We start from the raw sequence: 17,633 nt of genomic DNA on the forward strand, positions 1-17,633 counted from the left end.
CCACACTGTAATCGTCCCCATGCTGAGCAGTCCTGAACCCTCTTCTCCCTTGAGGTTTGTGGGTATGACATCTTATTTGCCCATTTCAAAGGGATTAAATGCCTCCCTCCCTTCCCTACCTTACCATATCCCCAAGAGGCAGCCATGTGGTTGCCAGAGAGAATAGCTCAGTTGCTCTTGCAGTACATTTTAAGGCAAATGAGAAAAGCCTTCACTCTGAAATAGAAAGAGCTCAGAGCTACTTGGCTCCAGGACACCCTAAGAGGCATTGATGCTAGGGTGAGGGTGGGGGTGGGGGTGGGGAGGGGGAGGGGGAGGGGGAGGGAGGGGGTGGGAGGCAGGCACAGCAGGATGCTCCCTGCTTCACTTCCCTTTGGTACAAACATAGGTGCTATAACACGAGGCTCTTAAATAAATATATCAAAGAGCGTCAAATCAGCTCTGGGAGGAGGGCAAGAAACTGTGGTAACCTGAGGGAGGGTGTGGCAGGGAGGAGCAGGGCAGAGCCGAGACTTTATGTGGAGGGGAATGGCAGGTGCCTAATTAAGGCATTTCAATTAGTTAGGCTTGTTCTGAGATTCCCTTTGTGTAAACAAATTAGATGGGAGACTATACCAGCTTTCCAAAGCTAGTTCTAAAAAGCCCTGCGTCCCATCAAGACCCCTTTATACTACTCTGAAGAGAGCTAAACTACAATATGTGTATCACACACATACTTCCTTGTGCAAAACAGTATTTCCCCCCATGTCGTATGAAAGTGCAATTACCCATTCACTTTCAAAGCGTTGGTGCTTACTGTAAATTTAGTACAAGTTCTTAAAACCTGGATGCTTTATTTTTACTCAATGGTAACAGCCTGTGTAACTCCTGCCACCCTTATTTAACACACTCAGTTTCGCTGGTGCAATGTGACACGCCTCCTCAAAATGCAAATGTTCTTTTTTTTAAAAATGATAGCAAAAGCATTACTAGATGTAGAAAGAACTAGAGGGGTGTGTATGTGTGTACAAAGGGTAACCCTTATTACCACCTTGCCATCACCACTCACTTGAAAGCATAGGCTGTTTTCACTACAGGAAAAATAAACCTGCCCACTGAACAAGAAAATAGTGAACCATGTGTGACATGTTCATTCATCCATTTATTCATTCATCATTTACTTCAGTGTTCTACACAAGGTCATATGTATTTTCACTCTATTTAAATTTAGTTGTTTTGTCCAACACATACTCTTCAGGTGATCCCAAAGGTAATGATTTAGGGTGTCTGTGAAACATTCATGTATGTATTCTCAGGAATGTAGTAATTTCTAAATGGTTGTAGCTATAAAATATAACACATGAGGGAGGCCACCACTCCCAATCACAGCAAATAAGAAATATAAATATAATACTTCTTTACATCAAGATGAATTTAAAGACTCCTAACAAAATCAAGGTTTCAAGTCTGTTGCTCATTCTTTTCTGCTTAGATTGGCTTGCCAAGTCCTTCATTCAAGAATGTGTAAAACCAAAATAAAAACAAGAGAGTATAGGTTACCAAAGATTCAAATAGAAGCTACTATATAAACAGAAACGGGTAAACCAGACTCCAACAGCTAGTGCAATTATGTTTTAACAGACAGTTTGGGTTAATAGGAGGAGACACAGATCTGCCACTGTATTTAAGGTTAGGTTAATAATTAACTTTGGTGCCTGGAATAGTTTAATAAAAGTTTATTGTAGAAGACTGAACATGGAATTTATAAACCATATAAAATGCTTGCTATCTTGACTTCTGGTAGCTGTTTGGGTAAGGAGGGGAAAAAATGTGTAGAGTATTTTCATTCAAAAACTGAGCCCAGGCGTCTTTGCCTCGAGAGAAGTAAGCTAAATAAAGGATTAATGTATCCAAAAACCACTAACCCCCTGCCATCACAGTAGCAGATGGTGAATTTGACGCCAAAATGTAAGTCCAGCATGGGAAGGAAAGCCTAAATCACCAGGATTAAGGAAAAACAAGGCAAAGAGACTCGACCTCGCTACCCGAAAAAAGCATGAAAACCAGAGCAGATGGGCACTGAACGATAGCTTTTTTTCTGAGATCCACTAATAGAAGACTACGACTGAATTAAATGGCAAAGTTACGAATACAGTGTGTGTGTGTGTGTGTGTGTGTGTGTGTGTGTGTGTGTCCAGGTTCGCCTGTATTTTAAATCTTTCAAGGATCCCATTCAGTAACAACTCGATTTTCATCTAGAGTAAATAGGGCGAGATCCCTCTGTGGCTGTGCTTGGTCACCACACTCTCAAGGCAGCCACAATCGCTCTGCACAGACTGAGGCGGAACTGCCCGCAGGACTGCCTACTTCCCCACAGGCTGGAGGCCGCCCCTGGAAACGCTGGCCCAGGCTAGGAGGACAGCGCCTCCAATCGTTCCCCTCTCCTCCACTCCACCAACACCTGGCCCTGCTCCTCTCTGGACGAGTGCGAGCTGCAATGCCTTGCGACTGGCGCAGGAGGTTCGGGATGCTGCGCTGGGAGCTAGAGACTCCTGAGCCCGCGAGCCAGGGCCAGTGTCCACCCGCGCCCTCGCACCGGCTTCTGTCCGCCACTTGTGATCACATTAGCATCCTGAATTCAACACTTCCCAACCCCGGCCGCCCAGACCTTCTCCAGCTGCTTGAGACCCCGGTCCAGGAAGTGCTGCGGGCCAGAGGAGGTGCCATTCTCCAGTGGACAGGCAATCTAGCTCCTAGTCACATCCCAGTTGTCCGCTCAATTAGCTCCGGGTCACACTGAACAAGCTGAGCCCTCCTCGTCTGGTGTTTCCAGCAGTCTTTAGCTATAACAGAAACTTTCCAGAAGCGCCGGGTGCGGGGGCCCTGCACTGTAAAGGGGAGGAGGCGCTGGGAAAGGGGCGGCGAGCGAGCGGGAAAAATGTCGGGGTCCGGTTTCCGTCCCTGTCATGCAGGATCGGGACAGGAGCCTGGCTCTACCGCCCGCGGGAGATCTCAGGATCCTGCTTCATACCGTCTCCCTCTGTGGGGAGCTGAGAAAAACCCGGAGATCGGGGGGCGGGGGGGGGGATGACACTGCCCACCCAGGAGGGTCACTAAGAGGGAACTGCCCAGCTTGCTTCGGGCGCCCCACAGCTCCGGAGGCTAAGCTCCAGGACACAACCAGCAGTCAGGACACCCAACAATCTGCAGCCCGGCAGAGCTTTCATCAAGAGTGGCAAGCCCAGAGCTATTTCTTACCAGGTCTCCCCCACCCTTCCCTCTCCCGGGGTACATCTTTTCTCGAGAGGGACAGCACAGGTCTTTGAGGAGGGCGCAGCAGGGCCAGCCCTAGCGTGGAGAGCTCGGTGCTTGAGAGAGACGCAGCTGCGACAAATGGTGCCCTGTTCGCTGGGTTGGGAGCTGAGGCAGGGGACAGGACCTAGGGCGGGGGCGCCGCGCCATACCAAGACACCGCTCCTAGGCACTTACTCCAGCAAACAAAGCCAGGAACCTCTGGTGCCAGCGGCGACTGAAGAGTGGATCCCACCAAGAGAGAGGGCGCGCAGATGCTCAGGGCCATTACAAGTTTCACGCACTCCACGGAGCCCAGCCCAGACCCCGCACTGATAACAAAAGATCCTCATCTCTTCTCCACCGTCCTCGTACAACCATTTCTCCCACACCAGAGCCTAAACCTGTGGCTGGACACAACAGCCTTGTACTCCCCAACCCTCCCTGGCCCTCGAGGGAAGAACCCTTTCCCCTTCCCCAGCATTCGACACCAGGACCCGGCGCTTTGGAGAATCCCACCCTCCAGGGCCGCTCTCCTCCCTACTGGCCCAAGAGTGAGCTCTTAGCCTCGGGTCCCGCACACACACACACACACACACACACACACACACACACACACACACACACACACCGCCGGGCAGGACAGCCATCCGCTCGGGCTAGGTCCGGGGCGGCGCCGGTCGTGTGCGCGACTCGGGTGGGGAAGCTCCTGACATGGAGCCCGGAGTCTCTGGGGTTCAGGACTGAAAAGAGCTGCAGGCAGGGCTCGGGGCTACTCCCCCAGGAAGGGACAACGCTCGGGAGACCGAGACATAAGACCAAATACAACACAGGCACTACAAAGCCCACAACGCGCACCTGGGGTAACCCCGGGACCCTTACCCCGAGCCTGGATCCAGGAGGTGGGGCGCTCAGGGACGCTAGGGCCATACCTTTTCGGTGCATCGACGGGCAGGCGGCCGCGGCTCGGAGCGGACTGGCACGGCGTGTATCCCATTTAGTAATCCATTATCGAGAAGATCTCTCTGGGCCTTGAGCTGCGCTCTTTCCTTCGCAAGCCTTTGTCATTCCTACATGTGTGCTTGTCTCTTTGGGGGCAACAGTCACGGCGATTACTTTCTGGGATGCAAACGAGCTGTGTTCATCTCCAATGACAGAAGAGGACGGGAGGGGAAGGCAAAAAAAAAAAAAATTGAAAAAGGAAAAAGAAAAGAAAAAAGGAAAAAAAAAAACAGAGGAAGAAAACCCAACGAGGACCAGGGTAAAATGTTCAAGAAACTCTTTTCCAAATCCAAATTCCACTTGGATTCACTTCTGAGTCCCCTCAAGCGGTGCCAGCGCCCATTAACTAGTCATTTCAGGGCGGGGGGCGGGGTGGGGGGGTTGAGGCAGAGGTGCAGGGCTCTGGCCGGCTCTGCAACCCCCGAGCTCAGTGTCCCGGGTGTGGCGACGCTGGCCGCGGCCGCACGCTCCTAGGCGGGCATCTCGGGCAGTCGGCACCGCGGAAAAGCGCCGGTGTGTGCTGCGTCCCGAGCGCCTAGGCAGCCGAGTGCGTGGGGAGCGGAGTTGGCTGCAGCCTCACCCCGTGCGGCTCACTACTCCAGTGTCACCGGAGAGGCCGACGCTCCGGGCGGAGCCAAGTCCCGGACTGGATTGCGCAGAGCGGACTCTCCTCCAGCAACCCCGCCTCCCCGGGCTGGCGTCTCCGACCCGAAGGAGAGCTTTGGTGTGTGAGCGAGGGAAGAGAGAGAGGAGAGGGAGGGAGACGGTGCGAGTAAGCCAAAGGAAGGGGAGGCTGGATGCCGTGTGGCTGCAGGTAGCGCTTTGGACTCAGTCGCCAGCACCGCTTCTTACCGCCTCAATTTCCCCGCCCCGGGGCGCGCACCCGGGAGGTCCCAGCGGGGGCGACTCCAGAAGCCCAACCCTCGTCTCCCCACCCCCACATCTGCTCTAGCAAAAGAAAAAAAAAAAAAAAAGAAGAAGAAAAAGAAAAGAAATCCCAGACAGCATTGCTGAGCCCTGCCAAATCAGAAAAATAAATAAAAATAGACAGTGAGGAGCGAGTTACAAGAAAGAGTTTGCCCATCGATTTTCTTAAATGGAAAAGTTTTAAAGGGACGGCGAAGCTTTCTATTTCTGATTACTGTATCAGGAGGTAGATTCTGGAAGTGATGGACCCTGTTCCTGCCCAGATGAATTGGATACAAGACGGCGTGGTTAAAAATAGTTTCTCACACACACTGGTTCATGGCACACGTTAAATAAACATATAAACCACGGTGCCGAGAACGTGGTTAACGACCGCGATCTGTTTGAAAATGTCTTTAGTTTCAAAGTCCGCGGTGAGGATCGTTCTTAGAAATGAGTAAACTTCAGAAATAAGACTCAAACAATACCAAAGGGGATCCAGCAGCTTCTTGGAAAAGGGAAATCGCCAACTATTTCCAAGGCTCTATTGTTATGAGAGCGTGAAGAATGGCAGGCACGGCCTCTCTCCGCTGCTTGGACTTACAATAGCAAAGAAGTCTTGCAGTTTACAGGCTTGTGCCAACTGGTCAGGCCACACCACGGTCCCCTCCCCCAGCCGCGGCGCTCTCGCAGCCGCGCCGGCTGCTCCCCGCAAGCAACTGCGCGCCTGGGCTGCTGCTCCCGGAGTAGGTTTCGCAGATGGTGCCTACTGAGACCGCAGCCTTCAAAGAAAGTAACGCTGGGTGGCCAAGCAGCTCCCGGAGCAATCTCTACTGCACGTTAGGTCAGCGGAGAAAAAGCAAGTGGGAAGGAGGATCGGAGTCTCAGACCCAGGTTGGCAGAAAAGCATCGTATTAGAAATTGTACCTGTTTCCCAATTTGGAGCTAGTGCCACTAAGTCCACGTTCCCTGTATTCCATTCCAGCATGTGCAAAAAAAAAAAAAAAATCTGCTTGTAAGTGCTCTGGAAAAGAAAAACCGACTACGTGACAATGTCCTCCACAGCTCCCCCGCCCTCGGGCTTTTTCTCCCTACCAAAACCACCTGGGGAAAGGGTGGGAAGGAAGATTCAAGGGGGAAAAGCAGTTCTGCTCTTCTCCAAAACGACCAGCAGGGGCCGCTATCCCCACCCTTCCCAGGCCGGCAACAGTCGATCCAGATCCCGGGTGGTTGGGGGCGCGGCCCTCGGTGCGCGCGCAGCGCCCGCGCGCGACTCTGGAGGAAGACTGGGCTTGGGAGGTGGTGGCCGGCTTGCTCCGGCTCTAAAGGCTTGGGTTGGGCGCTGCCTTCCAGTGTTGCCCTCCTAGCCCCGGGGCTTGGTAGGACAGGCTCCCTCGGCGGAGACTTCTCTGAATACTCAGGTTTAGGCTGGCGATGGGCAGATTCGGTGGCTTTCGGTCCTTCGTCCGGTATCTCCACCCCGCGCGGGTCGCCAAGGCTCCCTCTTCGCTCCCCACCGCTGATTTACATGCTAATTATGTCTGGGAAAAGTTCTTTAATTGGCAGAATTAGGCAGAGCAAACGAATTGTTTCACAGACTGAACCAAATTAATTCCGGTTTAGCTCCTTCCCTTGGAGAAACAAACAATTAAGCTGTCTTGTTTGCTTTATGGATATATTGGAAGTGCCCCACATCGCGTTTCAAGATATTGTTTAAAGGGTAATTATTTTCAATATTAATACTTGCGTGTTTAACTTGTAGTATCACCGAGCCACGAGGAGGGAGATTAAATTTACCTAATTTAAAATTGTGGGCTACAAGAGGGAAGGAATTTGAATTTACTTTTGACGGTAAAGAAATACCACCCAGAATCTTACTGGCAATTATTAGATCCTAAAATCTCAGCATCCAATTAGGCGCCAATGTCCTGATCACGTGGTACTGCTTTTATACCTGCCAGAGAAAAGATGCTCCAGGAACCAGGAAGAAAAGTCAGCCTCTAGAAACCTCATGGTGCCGTCACCCCTTCGCAGACTGACTCTCCCAAAAGCCTGACTTAACTTCTCAGCAAAATCACTGCCCTTCCAAAACACTTGGAGTCTGTAATTTACCCTGCTAGTCAAGAGAAAACGGCCAATGAGAGTTAAAAAAAAAAAAAGTCACAGAACGTTAGAGTTTGAAACCTTAGCTGGTTTTGTAGTTTAGTGGCATGGTTGTGGAGTGTTTTAGGCAGCCACCTGGGGGTTAGGCAACATAATAGCCGGTCATCTTAGGCAAATCCCTTATCTTTTTAGAGCTGCAGTTGACCTACCTGCCCCTGGGGTTAGTAACTTACTCACTTCCCAGGAATGTGGTGGATTAACCGGGGTGAATAGATGGAGAATCTAGGGCACTCACTTCCTGGTAAGCATTAACAAGCATCCCTGTCATCCTCCACATCAGTCCCGAGGTCACATTTTACAGGGGTCAGGTGGAGGCCCAGAGAAAAGAGGTGGCTTCCCTTGTGTCAAGAATTAGGTCAGGGCTGGAAGCCACCCTTAATGACTCCTAACAACACCTGTGTGACAGCACCCATTTCCCTCAAATCACCTGAAAAGGTGGGGTGGGGTGGGGTGGGGTGGGGGTAAAAGAAGACAAAAAAAGATAAGCTCACATAACATTCCTTTAAAGAACACATCTAGGCATTTGATGAGAATCTCTGCTTTAAAATAAAAAGCCTGGGAGAAAGGATGCGGGCATTCTGACTGCCCCCCCCCCCGTGGGTATGAAATCCATGGGGACCCCAGGGAGCCTAGTTTGGGAGTCTCACTTACAACCAGAAACCTGTCTGTATCCCAAACGTCTTATTCAAACTCCTTTTCTATTTAAATCTGTGGCTTCAAAATCCCCTTGCTCTTATTACCACCAGGGAGTGTCTTAAAGGACGCAACTGCCCAGGTGTCAGAGATGGGATCTGGGCATGGGTATTTGTTGAACCTTCTCAGGCAATTCTAAAGTGCAGTTTCATGGAACCACTATCATAATGCACCCTGGGTATGTTCTGAAACATTGCTTTCTCCAGCGCACAGTCTCTGTCTGTCTCCTCTCTCTCTCTCTCTCTCTCTCTCTCTCTCTCTCTCTCTCTCTCTCTCTCTCTCCCTCCCTCCCTCCTTCCCTCCCTCCCTCCCCCCTTCTCATTTTCACTCCCTCTCTCCAGTTCCTTGGCTGTTTTGTCAACATCTATTTGACACTCATTAACCAGCCCTGAATTATGGTAAAAATCAACAGTCTTTGTTCTTGCACTGGACAGCTTTATTATAATTATAATGGTTAATCGTGACTGTCAATTTGATGGAATCTAGACTTGAAAGACAACCTTTAGACAGGTCTGTAAGGGTGCCTTCCTACAATTGACCCAGATATAAACATCTCTGAGGAGAAAACAGTGTCCTTTGCCTGCCTGTCTTTGCTTTTCGATGGTGAGTGCATCTACGTTTGCTGCTGCTGCTGCTGCTGCTGCTGCTGCTGCTGCTGCTGCTAATGCTGCTGTTATCCTTCAAGAACATTAGTCCCCAGCAACCCGAGTCTTCCCACATGGATTGAGGACCCGAAACTCTCCAGGAATCTTCTTCCAGGCCTTCAGGTTGGGACTGCTGAGACTTCCAGCGGCAGGAGGTTGGCCATAGTTGGACTATTCAGACGCTGTTGTGCAACATACTAGGATGTGTGTGCTCCTCACTTCTCAAGTGTCTCCCCTTAGATGGTGGGAGCATTTCTCCCAATATAAAGCCAGTCCCTCCCCAAGTTCTCCACAGTTAAGCCATCCTCAGAAATTCTGCCCAGGCGTTTTTAGCCCCGTTTCTGCATCTTCCCATCAAGATGCAAGTGACATTGTCTTTCCTTAGGTCCCCTACTCCTTTTAGGCCGCCATGTGCTTTCCTCTCTTCCAAAACCAAGTGTCGCCAAAGCGGGTCCACTATTGATCACTTATATCCGTCTGCTCATTTGTTCCTTTGGTGTCTGTTCCTAGCAATCCACCACCAGGCTTTTCCTAAGTTCTTCAGTTGCATCCAAGGCAGTTGGTGTTTTGCAGTGGGTATTTGAAGGTTTTCATTTTATTTGAGTTTTCAGCAGAGTGAACACAGTTGTTTCTCCTCTTGTGAAGCACTTTCTGCTCCTGACTTCTGTGACATACTACCCATCTCCTGCTTCTCTTCCTACTTCTCTTTCTTAAAAAAAAATAGAGTAAACCAAAAGATAACGAATTATAACTAACATCAATCTTTATTATCACTTAGAGTTAGCAATTGACAACATTTTCTCATTTTGTTTCCTTTCTTTTTTTTCTTTCTTTTTCTTTTCTTAACAAATAAGACATGGTTACATAGCTTAATTTTCTGGCAGGAGAGGTGGTCCTGTGGTTAATGGCACTTGCTGCTCTTCTAGAGGACCCTGGTTTGGTTTCAGCATGCATACGGCAAATCGTGTGTGTGTGTGTGTGTGTGTGTGTGTGTGTGTGTGTGTGTGTGTGTTTTAAAAAGCTGGACTCCTCCTTTCTATGTAAGGCCTGTCTACATACTTCTGCTTGCAACTTTCTTTTTTTCATGTGGCAAAAACCTCTACTCATTCTTCATCAAATCGTCTGCTTCAAGAGAGACTTCCCTGATACTGCCCCTGTATGTATGTGAACACACACACACACACACACACACACACACACACACACACAAGAGCACACAGACCTCATTATTCTTTCATTCTCAAAGAACTCCGTAAGTTTTCTTCATAGAACATATCCTACGCCACAGCCAGAGCTAAGATCCTGTGCAATGCTGTGTTGAAAGCTTCCTTTCCTGCTTAGAAGCCTTCAGCCCTAGGACAGTCTCTGATTTTTGCTGTTATCTCCAACACCTAGCAGACAGCAAGGACTCCATTCATAAAGGAAGGGATGAACTAGTAAAATCAGTCAGGATCCTGGACTCTAAGGAACCGATCATTAGGTAAAAGAACAGCACTTACAAAATGAAAAAAAAAAAAAAAAAGAAAAAGAAACACTAGAAAGCAATGGCACCTTTCTTATTTTGGGATTCCAGATCTGAAGCTGAATAAAGGCCACCCCCGGCACAGCACTGCCACCTTACAGTGTCTGGCATTTTCCAGCGAAGAAAAAGGGCCTTAGAGATATAAGTGGTGACTACATATGACAAGATGCTCAGGAATCAGGGAGCAATGAGAAACTTAAGTCTTGGAGACCCACGGCAGGAGGTGAGGCTGCGATTGGAATCCACTGGGTGTGATGGAAATGGGGCTGGCTAACAGTGATTTACTGTCCGCCCCTCAGTGAATAGCGGCACCCTTCTGCCTCCCCCAGTGCCTAACAATCACTCCACTGTGTCACACAGAGCCCTCCTCCAGTCCCTTGACATATCAGATTATTGTTTGCAAGATTAAGAGAATGGTAGATTAGAAATAAGATAATGAATGAACAATGCATGTTAAGTAAACCAGAATTCACAACTCTATTTTTTTTTCTCTCTCACAAAAGTCCTTTAAGATGCAGTTGAATTCGCTTGTTACACGATATGCAGAGCAAGGGTTGTCTCTGGCTTTTTCTTTTTCCAGCCTAACCTAGTAACCATCCTTTTTCCTAATATTTAGACATAACGATATCTACTTGGATATGAGTTTGTTTAAAAGTGCAATTACCTAAATGTAATTTATCCCACTCAAAATTAGATAAATTGACTGATGGAATACCACTTTGTCATTTGCTGTTTGGCCAGAGGAATGATGAAAATTAAAATACACTTGTTTATGAGACCCACTTCTAGGCCTTCCCTTCACAGAAGGCCCCACTAGAAGGGAGGATTATACTGGCACACACATACTCACAGAAAAAAAATGCATGCTTCAGGTTGTTCCAATTTTAATTTTTAGATTCCACTGGAAAACTGTACTGATATCAACTGAGAGATGTTTACAGGCTGTTTTTGATGAATGTATGTTTGGGAGTCATTTCGTAGCCAGAGGGATGGCGACAACTTGGTGTTACCCTTGCATTAGCATGAAAGCCGTAAAACCGGGAAGAGCTGCTTCAAACATCTAAACTTAGGGTGGATAATTGTGGACAGTGTGGGTGAGTGTACTTAAAAGATTGTTTGCAGCCGGGCAGTGGTGGCACGTGCCTTTAATCCCAGCACTCGGGAGGCAGAGGCAGGCGGATCTCTGTGAGTTCGAGGCCAGCCTGGTCTACAGAGTGAGTTCTAGGATAGGCTCCGAAGCTACACAGAGAAACCCTGTCTGGAAAAACCATTAGAAAAAAAAAAAAGATTATATGGGTGGGGCCGGTAGGATGGTTCAGCAGGTAAGGGCATGTGCAGCCAAGCCTAAAGACCTGAGTTCAAACCCCTGAACCCACAATAGTAGAAAGAAAGAACCTACTCCCAAAAGTTGTCTTTTGGCATCCACACATGTGCCCACAGACACTTATTCACACAGATAGATAAATGAATGTAATTTAAAAAAATGATAGGTTTGGATTTTAGCTAAGCTATAAAAATAATACTATTGAATTAGACTCAGAAAAAAAATACCCTATATATGGATGACAATAAAAGAGAATGTTTTCGTTGACTTTACTTGAGATTTTGTACTTGGGACAAGTCTCTAGTTAATTATTCTGTAAAACACTGCTAACATTTAACTAGCTAGATCGAAGAGTTTCCAGGTAGAGCCTGTAGGTTGAAGTGAGGGGAACCAATACTATGAAACTCAGTACACCCCCAGAGATTCAAATGATCCAGCCACCACTGGGGACCGCCTCTCTGATTTGGAACCCCACCCCTAGTCATTAACTGAACCGAGAATATTATAGCTTACCATCTGAGCTGAAAATCTACATGCCTGTTTTCATAAAGTGACTGTGTTGTGAACTGTATCAGCGACTCATAAAAAAGCAGCCAAGGTCTCACTCTCTTCCTTTCTTTCCCTGCCTCAAAGCAACTGAGTCATTTCCTTCTCCAAACAACTCCTTAAAGGCTTTTCTTCTAGGGAAGCCAGCTTGTGGAAGTCCCTAACCGGGCTTCTTCCTCACTACTGCGCCCTCTATTCAAGTGTTTGCATTATTATAGCCCATGTCTTGACTTTTCCTTTTTTGTTATATCCCCTTGTTTTAGGGAATTCCCCTCCTGATTCCCTAATTTCTTAGTCAATGCATACCTTATGTTAGGGTTTGGTTTGGTTTGGTTAACTTGTATTCTTCCAAATACAAGGTACTAAGAACGTTGCATTCCAGTACTAAATACTCGCACTGTGGGCCAAGAATCACCCTGATGTCTCAGCTCCTGTGGAGGGCTCTATGGAGTCCACACCCTATCACTGAATGATGCTGTCCTTTGGCTACCCAGCGTAGAAAATTTGACTCTTTGCTCCCCCTCCCCCACCGCCGCCCCCCATCTTTCTCATTTGTTACATACTCTCCATCAGCAAATTTTGTGGCTTATCCTTAAACTTGGTCCTGAAATGCCTCCTCTCCATCACTACTGCATGGGTCTAAGCCACCACCACCTTCATCTGAGTGCCCAGCAGCATTTTAACCTATGGCCCTCTTGCTGACCTCACTTGCCCACAAGCTAATGCCCAATAGCAGTCAACATGACTCTTCAATTCATTCATTAAAATCTTGTCTCCCCGTCTCCATCACTTCTGCTAAAACTATCCAGAATTTCCTTCTTGCTTCCTTCAGAAAAAAAAAAAAATCTACAGTCTGTAGTACCTGGCCTTTCTACCAAGTGTCTGGCCTCCTCACCTCTTCTTTTCCCCCCTCCTCACCCTACCTTGACCTTGTAGCCTCCTGCATCTATGCACCTAAGGCTTTTCCTCTCTCTATCTCAAAGTCCATTTCCTTTGGAGGCCTCCTTCTCTCCAGCAGGTCCTTCCTGAAGAAGTCTCGGTTTCTCAGCAAATGCTCATGACTTGATACAAAATAACAATTCCATAATCTAGTCTACTTCTTCCACCGTTCACCCTCTTGCATCTTCCCTTGACATCTGACTTTATACAAGTATAGAGTTGGCTTGAATGCAATGTCTTGGTCTAACGTTGAGTAGACAGTTTATTTTCAAAATAGTACTGTTTGCTTGGGAAGGTGTTCAGTCATCGGAGTAGAGATGGATGTTGTCACGGACTCAAGAAATCTGCCCCCCCCCCCCCAGGTGGCATGGTGAATACTTTGGACTATTAGACATGGTTGGTTTGTGGGAAGCAAGTTTTTCTTGGCTTTTTCTTGCTTCCTTACAGATCAGGTCAGGCCATGGAAATGAAAATTCATCTTCCCTTATGCAGTTCGTGAAACTGGAACCCCTCTTTCCCAAAGCCAATCATAAAACCTAGGGGGAAAAAAGCACTCTGGCTTCCTCTCCTTTTTGTGTGAACTGGTCATAAAGTAATTCTCTAACCCACTGCGCCTGATAGTCACTCTAAGATGCTCATTAGCTCAGGAGGAAGGCATGTCACACAGAGATCCCAAGAAGAGTCGGAATAAATGGGCCCGGCTGGGTTTTCCCTGGGTCCATTATCCTTAGGTTAGAACTTTTTGTGCAATCTCATTGTCCATTCCATACATTTCTCTGAATGAAACACAAAAATAGAGCTTTCTCTGCGTCTTTGGGACTTTATTTTTGAAGGTTGCCCTACCACATAAAATCAGTGAATGTCTTTCTTTTCCTAACCTGTCTTTGCTATAGGTGTGGTAGGTGAGGAAAAAAGTCTCAAAAGCTCACAGCCTTCTGCCCGAGTGGGTACCTAAGAGAGGATGTTAAGAAGGAGGATGCTTACTCTAGATGAGCAGGTAAGTCTTGGCTCTCTAGTTCAGCTTTTCTCTACCTGTGGGTCATGACCCCTTTGGGGTTGAGTGACCCTTGCCCAAGGGTCACATATCAGATATCCCGAATATTAGATATTACATTATGATTCACAACAGTAGTGAAATTTCAGTTATGAAGTAGTAACAATATAATTTCATGGTTGGGGGTCACCACCACATGAGGAACTGTATTAAAAGGTCTCAGTATTAGGAAGATTGAGAACACTGCACTAGTTGATGGTTGTTTCAGCTCTTCATGTCCATAGATCAGAGTAGGAGGTCAGTGTGTCATGTTATAACCTCCATCCAGACATCTGTGTTCGTCAGTTGAGTCTACCACATCAAAATATGATAAGACTACATGGGTTGAAGAACAAAAGCATTTTCTCATAGTTCTAGAGATGGGAAGTCAAGATAATACATGTAGGCAATGATGGTGACTCAGCTGAGGACTCAATTCCTGGCCTACAGATCATTGTCTTCCTCCTGTGCCTCAACTGTCTTTCCCTTGCTCTCTTTGGGGGGGGGAGAAGGAGAAAGGAAGAAAAGAAAGAAACAAAAAGGAAAGCTGAGGAAGGCAGGAAGAAAAAGAAAGGAGGACAGTCAGCTGGTAAGATGGAGTCTGACTGGTGGAGAAGGTAGCTTATGTGATAAAAGTGCGCAGGATCAAGACCCAGACAACCCAGATGGCCTGGACAACCAGGAGCCCTAGTATTTCTGAAATGGTCCATCTGAACTCTCCAGAGCTGCTCACCAAGAGTGCCTCAGTCTATAAACCAAGAAGCATGGGGAAGCTTCATTGGGACATGCATAGTATCCCCATGGAGTGTCCCAAAATCTCCCATATCCCTTTCATAACTCAGGCTTGAGTCAGCCTGGCCTGTGTGTGAGGCTCACCTTTCTTTGGGATTATACTGGGTGCTGGGATCAGGGTACTGGCCACAAAGGCATCTCTCAACTTCCTTTGACAGTGAATTTGGCACAAAGACTCTATTTCAAACACACACACACACACACACACACACACACAGAGAGAGAGAGAGAGAGAGAGAGAGAGAGAGAGAGAGAGAGAGAGAGAGAGAGAGAGAGAGAGAGATAATAAAAAGATAACTTAAAAAAGTGCAGAGATTTTAATGGACAAAAGTAAGAAATCATCATAGCAGCACCCCCACAGAGTTGAAATTCTCCCCAACGTTGGAAACTGCCCTCTGGATGCTTTTCTAGACCCTTTGGGAGACATTGGACCACTTAGACATTAGGATGACTCTAATATGCAAGTATTTTCATTACCTCTCTCCAAGAGCCAAAGCAAATGAGGCAACTGGGTATTAAGGCAGCCTGGCCAAAGCTTAATGTCTGGAAGTGACTCAGGCCGTCAGTGACCGCCAGCTCCAACGCAGTGTCTTCATGAAGAAGCAGCAAGCTCCTAATAGAGTCCCTTCTTTCTGCTTTTTTGAAAATTACACACAAGTCCAAAATATCATTGTGGCACGTGGTGTTCAGTGCTGCTGGTAATTTAACAGATGAGGAGTTGGTTCCCAATGCATCTAATGTTACGGCAAATCTTCCCTTAATGTCAGCAAATCGTCTACATTCAAATACAGGCTCATTCAACCAAAAACCAAGCTATAGGAAAATTTTAATTATAAAAGAGATAAAAACAGAGGCTGATAATTAGATTTGTAGAAAGGATGACTGGCTTTTTGAGAGGGATCAGTGTTAAAGTAAGCTTTGATTCAAGTTTAATCTTTGGTTTTGCTAAAATTACACTGGCAACCTGTATTTATTTTGTGGAGAATGAGTATACCCTAGGCCAGTGGTTCTCAACCTGTGTGTCATGACCCCCCTTGAGGGACTGGAAGACCCTTTTACAGGGGTCACCTAAGACCACCAGAAAATACAGATATTTACATTATGGTTCATAACATTAGCAAAATTACAGTTATGAAGTAGCAACAAAGTACTTTTATGCTTGGGGGTCACTACGACATGAGGAACTGTGGTAAAGGGTGGCAGCCTTGGGAAGGTTGAGAACCACTGCCCTTCACTGGCTCCATCCTTCAGAGAGAGGCTGAGGTGGCCGTGTTCACATGCAGCTTGGTCCAAAGGCAGTGAGTTATGAGGGGACCTCTCCATCTTTGGAAGGAGGTTCCAACGCATCAGTTTTCCCCACTGGACAACCGGCAGTCAATTCAGAAAAAGATAAAGAAAGATAAAGTGAGTTCTTGTCTTGTAGCACTCTCAAAACAATCCCAGGTCGGTGACATACCTAAAACAAAAAAAGAGAACAGACATGAGACCTAAGTCTGTTAGAGAAAACAGTTTCAACCTAGGGACAGGAGAGACCTTCTTAAGACACGGAAGGCAAAAGCTATGAAAGGCAAAATATCAGAAAATTTGGCTACTTCCAAAATTAACACCGTCTGAGTCAAAATATGCCATAAATTGTAATAAAAGGGCTGGTGGCAGATTGGGGAGGATGTATTTAGGACCCAGTTAACAAAGGTTTAACATACAGCAAGTCATAGAGACTGGATAACTTTTTGGGTTTTTTTGTTGGTGGTGGTGGTGAGGTTTTTTTTTTTTTTTTTTTTTTTTTTTTTTTTTTGTGTGTGTGTGTGTGTGTGTGTGTTTAGTGCTAGGAATAACATGAGCAAATGATGTCAAAAGGCAATACTTAGGAATGCTGTTGGCCAATGCATAGCCCAGAACACGCTGTGCTGCAACATCACTCAGAAAAATACAGGTTTAAGCAACAAGGTAACTTTCTCTTTTGTACTCAGCAGATAGGCAAAGAATGCTTATGTTTGATAATATCAGTGTTGGCAAGGATGATCAAGGAGCCTCCTAGCAAGGCTCCGAGTCCGTACTTTTTGCTCAGCAATGGGGCAATCACTAGTAAAATTGATAACGTGCATATTTTATGAGTTCACTTTGAGAAACAATCAGATTTTACACCAAGAGGCATAAATGAAGCTTTTCATTGCCTAATTGTTTTCAACTGTAAAAAGAGTTTACACGTGAATATTTAGTAATATGTCAATTATATAAAATAGGTAATTCAGTGTGGCAATTGTATTTTAGAATAGTATACAACAGTTAAAATTTAAAAAGACATTTCAAAGAATAAAAACATCTTAAAAAAAATCAAAGTCAGCATCTATGTACTGCTGTGAAAATTCACCAAAGCATATGGGTGTGTGTGTGTTTGTGTGTATTAAAGTCTATGCATTGGAAGATTTTTAAAAACTTTTCAGAGCAAAAATAACTTCATAAAAATCTATGATTACATTTTTTTTTCATTTTTAGGAAAATCTGTAACTGAGAATGGTAATAGGAGTCATAATTGGAAAGAGTATTGATATGAACTAAATATTTGGATCCTTCCAAATATGTCTGTGTAGATTTGTTGTATGGTAGTTTCTTCCTAGGTAGAATGTTCCATTCTACAGTGAAATTTGTTGTGATCCAGAATGTTCTAAAGTCAAGCTTGTTAGTACTGAGGAGGTAGACAACACAGAGTTTCCCAAGTCACAAAGCTGACCAGATGTACTAGACCCTCCTTCCTCACGTGTATGTAAGCATATAGGACCAATGACAGATACCCCCACA

General features: G+C 46.4%; 1 protein-coding gene across 11 annotated transcripts in view; it reads right to left on the minus strand.

Moving 5' to 3' along the window:
• Window positions 1-6,425, minus strand: part of Sema6a (semaphorin 6A) — a 125,671-nt gene extending 119,246 nt beyond the window's left edge. For 4 of the 11 annotated variants that reach the window (XM_015990664.3, XM_015990662.3, XM_076555234.1 and 1 more), the window contains exon 1: window positions 4,203-4,878. The gene's annotated coding sequence lies outside the window, so the exon portion shown is untranslated. Of the gene's footprint in view, window positions 1-4,202; window positions 4,879-6,105 lie in introns of those variants that run through there. The other 7 variants (XM_076555229.1, XM_042263689.2, XM_076555233.1 and 4 more) reach the window with 5 other exon arrangements.
• Between the last annotated feature and the right edge of the window lie 11,208 nt (window positions 6,426-17,633).

Source organism: Peromyscus maniculatus, chromosome 19, assembly GCF_049852395.1.
Source record: "Peromyscus maniculatus bairdii isolate BWxNUB_F1_BW_parent chromosome 19, HU_Pman_BW_mat_3.1, whole genome shotgun sequence".
NCBI classification, from domain to species: domain Eukaryota; kingdom Metazoa; phylum Chordata; class Mammalia; order Rodentia; family Cricetidae; genus Peromyscus; species Peromyscus maniculatus.